The sequence below is a fragment of the Triticum aestivum genome, chromosome 3D (genome assembly GCF_018294505.1).
Source record: "Triticum aestivum cultivar Chinese Spring chromosome 3D, IWGSC CS RefSeq v2.1, whole genome shotgun sequence".
NCBI classification, from domain to species: Eukaryota; Viridiplantae; Streptophyta; class Magnoliopsida; order Poales; family Poaceae; genus Triticum; species Triticum aestivum.
Genome location: NC_057802.1, coordinates 246,804,648 through 246,814,339, shown reverse-complemented (window position 1 = coordinate 246,814,339; position 9,692 = coordinate 246,804,648).

The window sequence follows — 9,692 nt, the reverse complement described above, 5'->3', positions numbered from 1 at the left end:
CAGTTATTGTTGATGTGCTTCCTCTTGCGATTCTCTATGGCATGTTGCTTTCTCTCCAGCACAATAGCCTTATCAATCAAATCCTTGCAATTCCTAAAAGTGGCCACTATCAACTGAAGGCTCAAATCATCATTTAGGCCCTCCAAGAATTTCTCCTGCCTAGCTGCATCAGTGTTAACATCATTAGGAGCATAACGTGCAAGATTATTAAATTCCTCCACATAAGCATTAACTGTGCGACCTCCCTGGCGCAAACTGCGAAACTCCTTCTTTTTTAGACTCATAGCACCAACAGACACATGTGCAGCATGGAAATCATCCTGAAACTTAGGCCATGTGATAGTAGCAATGGGATAAGTGACCAAGTAGTTGTCCCACCAAGCTGCAGCAGGACCCTCCAACAAACGTGAGGCAAACCTCACCCTCTCTGCATCAGTGCATCCAACCGTCTCCAGGTTCCTATTGACTGCACGGAGCCAATCATCAGCCACAATAGGTTCAGGGGAACTGGAGAACCTCTGAGGATTCAACCTCAAGAACCTGGTAAGCATATCCACAGGTGGCGGTGGCGGTGGATTGTTATTGTTATTGTTGTTGTTCTGGTTCTGGACAAGCAACTGGATCAACTGAGCCTGTCCCTGAAGCAACTGCTGCATGTACGGTGGTACGTCATTACCATTGTTGTCTCCTCCTGCAGTAGTGCGTCTAGTGTCACGCCTCGGCGGCATCTGGTGGGCAAGCATAGATGAGTTATAGATATAATAGGGCCAAAGACTATGTATATATAAATATATTCTACCCATATGCATAATATGATCAAGCCAAGAAAACACAACAACGAATAACACCAACAAACAAACAACAAACAATATAATAATATTATATATATAGTCGAATAATTTCGACAAGATATAATCTAACAAACAAACTACCAAACAAGCAAACAATCTAGTATCTTCATACCACGAAAGTGGGCATAATCAGATACGCTAACACGATAACGTTGCAATATAAAACAAGCATGAATGGTGGTCTCAGCACTAGTTCCTACTTAACTGTTCAAGATACTTGAGGGGTTTACTAATAAAGAGTAAGAAGTATAGCTAGTTATAAAATAATTTTCACTCCTATGGCCCAAACCTCGAAGGATTTGAGTCTCTGTGCTTACCGTGCTAGTCCCTGGATCGAACTCGCTTGCACACACAGTATAGATGATTACCAGAATAACAAATGCATCATTTACTGCAACGTATGATCCAGAATGTATAAAATAAAACAATCTGCATAGCACTTGGCTAGCTTTATTCAATCAAACAGCGGAAAGTAGCAGAAAATAACGATGAGTCCCATCATAGCCCACTGGCGATGCTGAGTGCAGACTCGCGACCCTAACGGTACCCTACTCTTCGTCTGAATATCCTGCAACATGAGACGTTGCAGCCATATAGGTCAATACTTGGAATGTATTGGCAAGTAACACATGAGTAATAATAAAGCAGACCTACATGTATATGCATAGTACAACAAAGGAAGGTTTGACGGTTTATTTTTGCAGAAAGCTGATTTTATCCTAATAACTACCTAATAGTCAAATTTTTATTTAGTTCTTCTATTACTACAATTAAATACACAAGGTTGAGTTAGCGAAATCAACTCCAACCTACCCCTTTATTAAGTTGCCCACAAACATTATTAAGTGTCACATCTGTCAAGATCATCCAACAACTGTAATGGCATAGTCGCTCAAAGTTGCCCATAACCGGGGACACGGCTAATCATGATTAGTTTTAATACTCCGCAGAGTTTTGCACACTTTACCCACTAGACTCAACCCGAAGATTGAGACGAAGTCTTTCAGAAGCAGTCACCTCCACCCCCGGCAGCCGGTACACCTACTCATATCTACATCTGCTAGCTTACCTGGGCGAGGATCCCACAACCTACTCAACTAAGACAAAGCCCATTTAGCTAGTGGTTGCGCATGGAAGCTACTAGTCACTAAGTCTGTCTTATCTTTTTGAGCCTGGGCGGCCGTCCACTTACATTAAGAGGGTATAAACCATGATGTTCTTGAAACCACCCATCAATACAATTTCCGCCCAGAGGTGAATTAAGTCCTTAATTACTACTCAATTTGTTATATATATAATCCTCACATAAGCTCAATGAATACATGAACCAACCCCGTCTACAAAGCATAGCAAAACTACAACTACCACGATCTGCAATGCCGGGAGATAGCTCAACAACATAGCCAAAAATAATATAATCATCCTATACATGCATATATTCAAGTGTGATATAACTACATGCATAGAAAACAAATAGGTAAGGGATGATCAACATGTAACTTGCCTTGGTTCTGGTTCAGAAAGTCACACTCCTGACAATAGCTCGCTCCGCACTCCGGACAATCTACATGTTTCACATAATTCAACAAATCAATCATCGGAACACGAATAGAACCAAACTAAAACCAACAGCAAGAAAACCATTTTTGAGACTCAACAACAGTAGCATAACAGCACCTAAATTGCACTACGTTCACAACGCAAAAAGAATCACTTAAAACCGACAAAATGGTTTGAAAGTTATGGCCTCCGGAAGATTTGATTCAAATTCAAACGAATTCAAATTTGAACAGTGCAAACATGCGCAAAGTTGGTACTGTGATAGTGTGCTGATTTTTGTGAGTGCATTGGAAAAAGAATTACCTAAATTGGACTTATAGAATAAAAGATATAGCTAAAAGAATTTTGGATGAAAATCTGTGAAAAACAAAAAGAAACAGAAATCTCCTGGGCACTATAGCAAGTCTTGTGCGTGTCCTGTATCGAACTGCCACGTGTTAGCGCGTGATTGGCCGGGGTTTGCCGTGTGTGCGTGCTCACCGGAAACAGAGGAAAAACGGCAGTGGCTTCGGGGGGCGGCGCTCCTCTGGTGGGTCTCTGGCGAAGACAAAGGGATGGACGGGTGCAGCGTTGAGTGGCGGAGGTGGTGGTGGTGCTCAACGGCGATGGGGCTCCCTCGACGGGGCGGCGGTGGTGACGTCAAGAATTCCGGCGTGCTCCGGCGGAGGCGGACGTCGGCGGCGACGACGTTCTAGTGCCCTACAGAGTCTCCTGAGGTCTCAAACAAGTGCGGTTTCGAGTGGGGTTTCGAGATAGACAAGTGGAGCGGCCGGGGATGATCTTACAGCGACGAAAACGACCGGTGAAACGGCGGCGTCTCGAGCTCCTCCGACGAGATCCGTTTCGCCCTAGCTCATGCGTGCGGCAACAGGAGACGGGGAAAAGTGGTTGCGGGGTTTCCTCGAGGGCTTTGCTCACGTACGGCAGGGTGGGCGCCCTCGAGGTGGACCAGGGGCGCGGGGCAAACCGGCTCGTCCTCGGCGTGCGTGCGCGCGTGCGGCGCGTGGTGTCCGGCTCGGTGGAGGGGACGAGCAGGGCGCGGGACCCGTTGTCAGTGGCTGGAGGCGAGGGTTGGATCGGGCGCGGGTCGGGTGCGAGCGAGCGGGCGTACCGCTTCGCTAGGTTTAGCGGGTTGTGGTGTGTGCTGCTGCTGCGCTGGCTGGCTGGGCCACGGCGATGGGCCGGTTGGCTGGCCTTGTTTTTTTATAAACAAAAACTACAGCAGCAGAACAAAATAAATAAAATAAAATACGCAATATAAATTCTAAATAAAAATACCTAGACACACAGCCAAAATAGCCCTATAGCTATAAACTACAGGAACACTAGTTCCAATACTAATGCAATTTTTATAAAATAATTTTGATGCAAAAGGCCACACAAAAAGCAATAAAACAATCAAATAAAATATTTTGGAGATTAAGAAAAATACCAGAACATATCAGATGAACTGGAAACAATATTCTGGACATTATGAACATTTTTAAAACAGGGGAGAAGTCATGTTATCTCCACTCCAAATAAATTGCCTTTTTGTTGCATAATGATTTGAATATTCTGAAAAAGCAAATAATGCAATAAAAATATGCTATGCATATGAATGATCTAATAACATCCTAATTTAGGAAAATTGGGATGTTACACCTAGATTTTAAGGTATCTTTCGTCTTGCCTTCAATATTAAGAAGTGTGCCGATAATGCGGTCACATATATTTTTCTCGATGTGCATCACATCAAGATTATGCCGCAGATCCAAATCTGTCCAATACTCCAAGCCCCACAAAGTGGACCTGCGGGTAAACAATAATCTCTCTTCTGCCCTGCCACGCTTCCTTTTCCCGCTACCATTACCAGGATGGTTTCTGGTGTAATATGCCTGGCCTTCTCTAATTCCACTTGCAACTCATCGGCGGTGAGCCCCTTTGGCGCATCACAGTTTTCATGCTTTGCATTGATCACATGTCTTCGGTATTTTCTAGGATGCGGCTTGTCCTTGTCAAGGAAACGGCGGTGTCCAATGTAACAGATCTTGGTTCGTATTGCGTATGACAGCGGATTCCTGTCACAGCGAACACATGCATTGTAACCATGTGTCGTTCGCCCTGACATAGTGCCCAAAGCCGGATAATCATGGATGCACCAAATCATAACAGCACGCAGAAAGAAATCAGCTGGTGGGCTGCTATATAGGTCTCGAGTGAGAACACCCCTCCATAGCTGTTGAAGTTCCTCCACAAGAGTCTCCATGAACAAATCAAATTCCTTTCCAGGAATTTATGGACCCGGGATAAGCAAGGCCATCATGTAGTTTGATTCTTTGGTGCAGACATTTGGAGGCATGTTGTAAGGGATAACAAGCACTGGCCACATGCTATATGTGGTGCTCTAGTGGCCAAATGGGTTAAATCCATCTGAAGCTAAGCCAAGTCTAATGTTTCTCGGGTCAGCAGCAAACTTTTTGTGTTTCTGATTGAAGCTTTTCCACTCACTACCATGTGATGGATGGCTCATTACATTCTGATCTCTGTACTCCTGGTTCCTAGAATGCCACAGTACATCCTCTCTTGTTTCGCATCATGAAACAACCTCTGCAATCTTGGTGTAATTGGAAAATGTCTCAGAACATTATGAGGAATCCTCTTCACAGCATCGCCATGTTTCCATCTTGATGATTTGCATTTCGGGCATTCACTTAAGTTGGCATAATCCTTCCGGAACAGAACACAATTATTCTTACAAACATGGATCATATCATATCCAATTCCAACTGCACGAAGGAAATTCTTCATTTTACTGTAGGCGTGTGGCAGCTTAGACGCATCTGGCAAAGCTTTGCGGAAAGCAGCCAACATCGCATCGAATGATTTGTTGGTCATCCGCTCAAATGTCTTCACCTGAAGAAAGGTGACCATAGCTGAGAATACTGACAGCTTATTTCCTGGGGTGACAACCATGTTGCATTGTTCCAACATGCGGGCCCACCATTTTTCTTCTGCAGGTGAAAGTTCACGGAATGCACGAGCATTTCGTAGCATTGTTTCAATGTTGGTCAAACTCACTGGCTCTGCCACCACCTCCTCCTCCTCCTCTTCCACCTGAGCATCAGGCAGATCAAGATGGTGATCTGCTGCTTCCACGTAGTCAATAACATTGACGTTCACAGCTTCACCATGATGAACCCACCTACTATATGTGACCGACATCCCATACAAGTGTAGATGATTTTGCACAGTTGACTGGGGTCTTGTAACTGAATTCATAGAACTGCTACACGGGCAGAGCACATCTGATTTCGGACCACCGTACTCAGCTCTCATAAAGTTCATGAAGTTTTCAACCCCCTCGACATATGCGGCGGAGAATCTTCGATTAGAAGTTATCCAAGTCTTGTCCATCTATTAGACATACAAATTAGTTCTTCTACTAGATACTACAGGAAAAACATATATGCTTTTTTATGAAGTCCAGAAAAAATACCTAGGTCGATGTCTAAAGCTATGGCAAGATATTTGGACGACCAGATCTAAGAAACAAAATATATGTCAAGCTAATTCAACAAACAGATTTGAGTGCTAAATTATGGCAGGCTATTTCAGCAGTCAATGAGGCCGAGCACACAGCCATCGAACTATCGATGGCCATCGCAGTAACAAAGATCGAGTATAAAGCTATTTCACCTAATAGATTGGCTACTAGACCATGGCAATCTACATCACAATAAATATATGGCAGGATATTTTAGCAACTAATCGGCCTTGGCATGCCATCTCAGCTAAGCAGATTGAGTGCAGAACAGGGCAAGGAACCTTCTTAAGCAGAGCATATTGACTGTAAACTACTTTGGCAAACAGTGAGATTAACGGCATCTATCAGCTAACATTCCGTGCTACACCGACATGCACGGGGCCTCCGCAAGAACGTCGCCAGCGGGGGCGGCGCGGCTAGAGGACGGCAGTCTACGAGAGCGAACTGTGGGAGCGAGAGGATCGCCGTGCGTCCCCCTCGACGAACCGCGGCGCCGACGTATCGGCGCGGCGGGGAGGGCGACTTTGGCGGAGCGAATGGAGTGGAGGGGGACGGGGGGGGGGGGGTTGGGGAATATTATTGGCTAGTTGGCCGAAGGGCGGTTGAATCTAGGATTTGGGGGGAATTTTTGGGTGGGGGGGAGGATTTTCGCGCGGTGGGCGGGGGGAGTTTGGCGCATGGTCGATTTCTCCAAGTGCAGTCCCACGTGTCAGTGAAGAGGCAAGCCGAAGGGCGTTCCGTTAGCGTGAGCCGTGTGCAGGACCGAACGTGTGTGAGGTGCAATGCGACCGCGACAGGGGTGTTGTGAGTGTCCCACCTTTTTTCCTTTTAAACTAGGTGCTTCGGCCCCCTCAAAAAACACTTGTTGCTTCGTGCGATCCACCGATACTACTACTAGTAATCCGGTAATCCCGGCTAAAATGGCGTGGTCGGGGCTTTTCCCGCGCGATATGCTGGGAGGTTGGCTTAGTTGGGTTTTTTAGGACGAGTAATGCTACACCTACGTAATCCCAGTTACATAATTAACGTAATGTGAAACGTGTGAGCTATTGATTGTAGATTGGGGGAGGAAGGGGCCCACCACCATGAAAATCAGGGGGGAGAGAGAGGCAATTTATGTTAACCCTTTCGTAGGTTCACGTAGATGTAGAAAGATGTGAAATGCGTGAATGTGTAGTGGACGTACTGTTGGAGTGCCTAAGATGAATTGTGTATGTATAGACCCTATGTGTTTATTTTACTTCGCATGTTAGCTTTCTCTCGGTTCAATAAAAAGCAGAGTTGGTGATGATGGTGTGCCTGTCATCCTGCAATATAGGCCGTCCGATCTATATCTAACGGATAGGAAGGAAACTATGACAATTTACCCGCACTCCTCTCCACTTATGCAGATAAGGCCTTCCCTTGTTCATCCTTTTCTCCCACAAGATCTTGATCTTCCGTGCAACGCACGGGCATCTTGCTAGTACTCCTACAATATACTATATTATTGTGAAAGTTCATATACACCGGCCAAGATTAATGCAAACACGGCAGATTTTCATTACATTTCGAACTTTTATAGGACAGAAAAATAAAAGAAACCCGACCCTAAACCTATTCTACGGCGGCGACCGACGTCCTCCATCTGCGATCTCTATGTACGGTGCGGGGTTCAAGACCCGTGAAGTGAAGGTGCAGTCTCCGGCGAGGAAGAGTAGAACACGGGATACGGACCGGCCAGTTGGCACACCATGCCCTGCCGCCTCCCATGCCATACTCATCCTCAGAGGAGTCCCCGACCTCGGCGGTGCTGGACGTTGGACGGCGACAAGTAGGACGCGTGGCTAACGGTGCTCCCGTCATCGGCTGCCAGCGTGGCCACCGCTTGTGCGGTCGCGTCCGCGTCTGGCTACGCCGCTAGTGCGTCGCGAGAGGCGACTCGAGCGAGGGCGGCGACCTCGACCTTCATCCCTGAAGACAAGCTCTCCCGCAGAGCGTTCACGCTTGCGGTCAGGGCGGATGTGGTGCTAGGTAGGAGGACGACGCGCTATGTTGTGGAGGTTAGCTGGGCGTTGCCGCTTTAAGTAGCGCATTCCGGTGAGGCCAAGCGTCCTGGTGCGTCATTAGGTCGCCAGAGTTGGTTCCTCGGGCACCGAGCCTCTTAACGACGGCATACAGACGGACGTCATGAATGCGGGCAGCTGGCGTCGGTTGGGAACGCACCGCGCGACGGCGCGAGGGACGAGGATTTTTGGTGTGCCAGGGTAGTCAGCTGCGGTCGTGGCAACGTTGGAGATGCCCTTTCCTCACATGTGATCGGCACGTGTCATTGAAAAAGCAGGACGACCCGGCATGGTCTCAGGTCCTGAGGATGCTGTTGGCCGCGCTACACCACTCCGCGGACGCGTCCCGGCGCCCCGTGCATCCTCGACGAGCCGGCTGTTGGGGTGTGTTTGGATTGTGGCCAAAGTGCACCTTACCAAAATTTTGGTCATGACCCGAAGATTGGTCTTTGTTTGGATGGTTGCCATTTCTTTGGCATGCCAATGAACTCTAGCCAACTCTAGTTCATTTTTCTTGCCAATGTTGGCCAAATCATGGGCAACCAAAACCTCAACCAAAAATTTGGCTACCCAATGCTTTGATGGGGCAACCTTGGGCACAAACCAAACATATTGTTGGTCGTGCCACAGCACTAACGCCACCCTTGGCACACTGAAACCGACCGTGTCTAGCAAAAATGAGCATGTCGCTCACCGCGGTCGCCGTGTCCAGAGGCGGTGCTGGAGCTACGCCACGTTGTTGGCCCCCACGACCCACATGAACGGTTGCCGGTGGCGAGGAGGTCGTGGGCCAGCTCCTCCATTGGACTAGTCTGTGCTACTTCGTCCCGACAGGTGTGCCCCACATGTCGGTTTCCCTGTTTTCCCGGCCATATTCGAGCGTCAGTGCTCCGTGTTGCGCATTAGGCCTTTCACTATGTAGGCCAAGCGAGACAACCTATTGTTTATTTGAGCCATTCAAGTATAATCATCTGGTGTTTGCTTATTTCTCATTCCTCTCCAACCCTCTTCTCCATCGATCATGTCTCCCTCGGGTCGAGTCCATCCTCCCGCATGCCTCATGTGAACATTCCGCAGTATCATTCGCATGTGGGCTTAGACCATGCTTGTATTTCCAATGTTTTGTAATTTTTCTGACATGCATACAAACAAATGGTTCGTTTAAAGTTTCACTTTTCCTCCACTACGTTTCGCTTCGCGTCTTAGTTTTGACATCCCTTTCGGTTCATGCCTCGACACATGTTGACGAGATCGATTGATGTTCAGAGATCAATTGCGTGTCGTGCAAGAAGATAAAGGTTTGGTCTGTTTCTATGATAGAAATGACCCTTGGGGGGGTCTGTGGGGATCAGAGGGAGTATATTGTACGTTCATAAGCGAAATGAACTTATTGTACCCACCCTAGTCCTCTTTCAATCGATCTCTGGACCCCGAGATGAAATCGAGAGAGAACGAGTGGGGGCATGTGTGGTACCTAAGGCGGATTCAAAATTTTGAACCGGTGATCATAGCATCCGCAAATCATATATAAATGGTATTCAATGTTCGTTTCATTTTTGAACATACAATATACTCCCTCCTATCCTTTCTAGTTTACATATAAGTTTTATGTGTAGTCAAAGTATCTCTACTTTGATAAAAAATGTATCAACATTCAACAACACTCAATCAATATTGTTAGATTCGTACGTACTCCTAGATTTGTACTCG